We start from the raw sequence: 6,000 nt of genomic DNA on the forward strand, positions 1-6,000 counted from the left end.
TTTGTCACAGGAAATGGAGATGAACTTAAAATATCAAAGCAGAAAGTGTGAACAGAACACTTAGGAATTTATGGCATGGAGCCTGTAGCGATCACAGTCACGCTTAATAGAGTTTGACATGCCACCTGATCACTGGCCTGTCAAAATCTGATTGGCTGCTCTGTAATACAAGGAGAAGTGTTGTTCACCATGAAATGATAAAATATGATGCTTTATGTCCTACAGTAATATCAAAGCAGCATGCCACTAATCATGCACTGTGGAAGGTTGCCAAATATCCAGCAATTGCGAAACATAAATTAGCAAATAGCCAAATATTTATGCCTGAATTTGCCTCAAATGCACCCTCATGTTGTGTCAGACTGGAAGAAATACTTTCCACACATTTCTAATGTGTACGTGGGTTCTTATCAGTGTATCGGCTTTCTTAACGACTCATCATTTTTGGTCATTTAGTGGTCATTTTGTATCCTATTGAAGTTGTTTTGTATTCCTTTATGGTTATTTAGCATTCTTTAGGGTTGTTCCTCATGTCTGTGTCTCTTGGTAGTCATGTTATGGTCATTTGGCATCTCTTCATAGTAGTTTTGCATCTCTTTGAGGACTTTTGCATCTCTTTGTGGTTGTTTTGTGCATTTGTGTCACTTTGCATTTCTTTTGTACAAGTTTTGCATCTTTTTGACATCTATTTGTTTCACATTTTTCAGGGTTGTTCCTTGTCTCTCTGTTGTTATTTTGTGTCTTTTTGTGGTTGTTTTGCAGTCTTTTTACACTTCTTTGTGGTTGTTCGTGCTGTTTTGTTGTCACTTTGTGTCTCTTTGTAGTCCTTTTGGATCTCTTACTTGTTTTGTATGTGAGAAAGAAGAAGAAGAAATGTGAACTGGACCAGGCTGAGGGGCCCAAGCGGTAAAGTTGCCAGTTCAGTAATTCATCCATGCATCAGATTTGGCTTACATGTGAAAATTGGCTCAATTTTCTTTAATTCGAACACTGTTTCTTTCTCTGCACCTTTAAAATTATTATCATTACCTAGCTCTTTATGTAATAGCTTTGAACCTTTCACTCGGGATACACTGAATGCCCCGACAGAACAGACTGACACCTCCTCCCACAGTAGATTATTTGTAGATGGGCGCCTGGCAGGCAGCAGCTGCCTGGTGGGGTGTGCTGGCGTGGGGCCTCCGCGGACATCTTGACAACCTTGTTTGAGGCAGCCGTGTGCACGCTTGCTCTCTTCGGGGATGATCCGTGTTGAACAAAAACACCATTCTACTCAGAGTTTGGACCCTCGCCCTGCAGCCATATGCAAAACATTACGAAGCAACACAAGAGCATCATATGATCCTCGACAGGGGGGCGTCAGCAGAAAGGCAACCCCACCCGGCAGGCACGTATCAGAGGTGAAATCAAGTTGTCACACAGCATTTAAAAGTGCCAGTGACAAAAAGAACATACCGGGGGCAAGTTTATTGATCATGAGATTGTCATCAGGCAAAGTGTAGCTAGAAGGGACTCACACACAACATTCATCTAGAATTACAAGAATCCAGTTTATTTACTGGCAAAGAATGCTCGCAGAAAGAGTTCTGACATCAGCTGTTAGAAGCTCTCAGTGTATGCAGTACCAAAATGTGCAGACAAACAAACACATTCAGCTGTTCTACAAAGCACATAGGTATACAAAAGTTCACTGTAGTTCATTGTCCCAGTTTAAGGCATCTCTCTTCTTTTTTATTTTCCCAGTTGTCCAGAGGCTTCAGCTGTTTCTGAGCAAAGGGTTATAGATCTAACAAGACGAGCATAACAGCATTATGAGCTTGGTTTGGGTTTTATTTAGCCTGGCGTTCAGCAGTGTGCAGTGATCCAGAGACTGTGGAACCGAAGGATCATCACTGAGATTATGATGTGTTTAAAGACCTGAGGGACAAATAGATTGACTCACTGAGAAGTGAGCATCTCACTGTATCCTGTAGGATAAAATAATGCAGCATTAAGTCATTTTCTAATCATTCAATAACTCTCTCTACTTTTTCCATATCGCCTGTGGTCGGCAGAAGTGTTGTGATGCCTTACCCTCTAAGGGTAATCGTTGTTGACATGTGACCAAGACGGATAAACGCCCCCAACAGCACAGCTTGACACCAACTCCGGGGTCAGGACATGCGTTTCCCATGTAGGGTAACTGAGAGGAAGGACCTCAGGGTGGATGTAGGTGGTGGAGTCAAAATATTTAGAGAGAATATATTTGATTGTCAACACTGTTTTCAGTGATACTGTCGTCTGCTGGGTGAGTCTGGATAAGATGAGGACATTACATTGCAGTTTTTCTGTAGGTCTAAGGGTTGGATAATAGTCATTAGTAACACATTTGTGATTTGGGAAAATGGATCAAATTAACTTGATATTAATCCTGAAACAATGAAAATAAAATAAGGCAGCAACAGACAGGCCTTAAAGCCACACACCTTGCATATTTAGGCTAATTACCTATGCCGAAGCATTTTATTGACCTGGTCTCATATGTTTGAAATATATATTGTTCACTTCAGATCATCTTGAATGACTAAAATAAATAGTTTGACATTTGGGGGAGTCTGCTTGTTCCCTTTTTGGTGTAAACTTGGATAAGAAGATTGATACCATGCACATGTTTGTGCATTGGATATGAAGTAAAGTGTTTCATGGAACGTTGTGCCAAATTATTTTTTGGTCAAGATCAGTTGCCAGGCAGCTGACCGAGGCTGCAGGAAGCAAAAAAATATGTCGGGCACACAACCCTCATTAAAGAGGCAAAATATTGTTTACACTTTTTTTTAAGGTAGTAAGAAAATGAGATTTAATATCAAAGGCAGGTTTCATTACACTTAGACAGCTAGGCTAACTATTTCTCCCTGTATCCAGCATGAATGCATGCATAATAAGAACTGAATACCAGACCCAAAGATGCTACCTAATTGCACACCTGCATACGCTAAAAGGTTTTTGGCTTCTGGGTTTTATTCCATGGTGGACAGCCCACTAAATATATGTAGCAGTGTGTCTTCCACCAGCCCTGCTAGCCTGTGATTAAAATAGCTTTTCTTGGCTAGAGGAAAACTGAACAAATATCAAAATTCATAACAGAAAGGGTCATAATTGACCTTGTTTGCAGTTTGAGGTGTCCTGTCAACAGTTTTATAGATGTCTTTTTTTACAATGGGAGTCTATGGGGGATCATGCAATTTGGGCTGCAGGTGGATTTTCACTGCAATACCATGAGTGGCCACTGAAAAGAAATTGGGGCTGTATCCAGTTCTATGAAACCTGTTTTCCAGTTTTGTGCTGAGCTAAGCTAAGCTAACGTACAGATATGAGAGGTGTCTTATCTAACACAGCTCATTCTAAGCTAATGAAAGTTTCAGGTGATTATAAACTGATAAAAAACATGATTTTTAGTGTCCTTGCTTCCTTTAAAACGGTACAGTTTGTTTGTTGAATGATGATGATGTCACATTCTGTATTCTTTTTATTAATTGTTCATGAGTTGCTTTAATATGAAAGAAATTCATCATTAATTACTCATCCACATGTTAATCAAAACTCCAGTGACATTCAAATAACTGTTCGATGCACACTGATTCAGCCCCCACAGCTCCATCACTGCCTCCTTCAAGACTGCTGATGTTAAAGCTGCGTAAAATGTCCATCACAATCCTCAAACTAGCTCACGCACCATAATCAGATGCAGACATTATCTTCTCCATTTACCTCTGTGAATGTGCTTTGTTGTAAAAGGCACCGACAGTCACACCAGACCACCGCACCAGAGCACTGTTTTTGAAATTTGATTGACATTTTATGTGTCTTCCCTTTTCTTTCTCTATGGTTCCATTAACAACAACATATTGGGAGATGACTGTGGCTGACTTACTGGTGTCTGGTGAGAAGAAAATGACAGACTTTATCCAGAAAAAGATAAACTTTACCTATAGTTGGTTTTGAAAATGGCACACATTTAAACACAGTGCACTGTGTTTGCAGTCAGAGGGAAGCCCTGACTATACATACAGAGACAAAGAGTATTAACTTTCATAAGTTGAGAAAAATATAGTTTTCAGCCAAAATGTGTAACATATATTGTAGTTCAATAGTGAGTTATCTATGTTCATCAAGCATATGTAGCTTTTTTGCTTTTTTTTTTTTTTTCAAAATAAATGCATTTGCATTTCAAAATTTCAAGAAAGGACATTTTCTTGTATCTATTTTCCATATCAAACAGAAAACTACAACATCTGAGTTTAAAATGTTCTCTTTCATTCAATGAATTGTCTCGTTAACTAGTCATAAATCACATTTTACTCATTCCCCCGCTGTCTCTCTCTCTGCAGGTACTGGCGTCTTTGTGGGAGTCAAGTGAGCAGTTTTGCCAGCTCCGTGTTGTGTAGCATAAATTTCACTGTCATTGTAACAGTGAAACAGGTGTTCATGTGAAGATTTTCAGTTGGGAACTAATTTTTCCAATTATTCCAACTGCATATAAATGCAGCATTTCCTCTCTTTGTTTTCTAGTTCTTAAAAAAACTGCACGTTGCCCCAATAATTTCACATTTCACAATATTATTTTTATGGTAGGGTAAGATTTTAAAAAGCCAGATTATCGTCTTAACTTTGACCAAATATTTACTTGCTGCATTTTGGTTTTGTAGGGCAGCGACGTGCTCAAGGGGAAAGATTTTGTCTATAAATAAACATAGTGATAATTTTACCGTGTTTATACTTAAGGGCCTTTCTTGGTAGTGGAATTGCAATTTGAGAGGCTCCTTTGTAGTTATAGACCTCCTAAATTGATGTTTTTATGTTTACAAAGTGTAAATATTGTAAATACAAGTTTTTTGGTGTTCTTTTTAATAACTGCTGAGTTTTGCTGATCCTCAGAAATGTTGCTGCTTGTTTGTTTTACCTAAGGAACAATCTTTTTTTTTATTGATTTACTGTAACCCTTGTGTTTTGTTGAAATTAGCTTTCTCCATTGACTGGAGTCCCAAAGACCCACTGCACTGCTAAATGTGCAAAAAATAATAATAGATTTTTTTTTTTTTAAAAACAAGAAGAAATGTTTCCAATTGAACATGTTTTCCTTTAAATATTTAAAAGATGTTTTTATTGTTTATCACATTAAAATAAGAAGATGTTCAACATTTTAAATGGTATGTGTGCCATTTATGAAGAAGTTTATATTATTTTTCCAAAAGATCACTCACAGACAATGAGAAATGTACAGTGTGTTATCCTACAAAGTGACATTATGTTTGGGGTTAATAAGAAGTCTAGGTTAGTCTTCTAATGAAAAAGCTATTATAAAACTAACAGAAATATAAATAGACTTATATGGGGTTATTTGAAAATCCATTGTATTTAACCTTGTTTTACAGCTGACAGAAGTAATGCATAACTTTGTAGTGGACTTCTGAAACGTCCACCAGAATCACATTTTAATTCAAATCTCATAACTTAAAAAAAAAATCACACAGTATCAAGGCCATAAAAAAAAGATGTTTCTTGAGCTGTTTACAAGGGCTCGGGGGTTAAATACAGCAATCGTGTTAGAAGTGTTAATCAAATCGAAAATGGGTCGCCATAATGTTCAAAAGATGATTTGATTAGATTTTCTTTTTCTATTTATATCTTTTTTTCCACAGGCACCTCATTCAAAAATAGATTGTTTATATCTTTGGTTTGTAGAAGAAACACCAACATATACAGATAATTCTGGCAGTTTCTGAGTGAGGCACATTTGTTCCCATAGACACGTGTTGTAACAGCTGCTGACAGGGAGTCTGCAGAATTATTGTTCATTTTTTAGGACAGTGGATGTTTGCCATCATGTGACGCCCTTATCAATAACCAGATATGATCGTTATGGAGCATTTACTGGCGCTTGTGAAAACAGCATTTTAAAGCTGGCGTTCCATCATTTTCATTACCATGGAGAGTTCAGATGATTACAATTGATCTTCCTCC

Source organism: Centropristis striata, chromosome 20 (assembly GCF_030273125.1).
Source record: "Centropristis striata isolate RG_2023a ecotype Rhode Island chromosome 20, C.striata_1.0, whole genome shotgun sequence".
Taxonomy (NCBI): Eukaryota; Metazoa; Chordata; class Actinopteri; order Perciformes; family Serranidae; genus Centropristis; species Centropristis striata.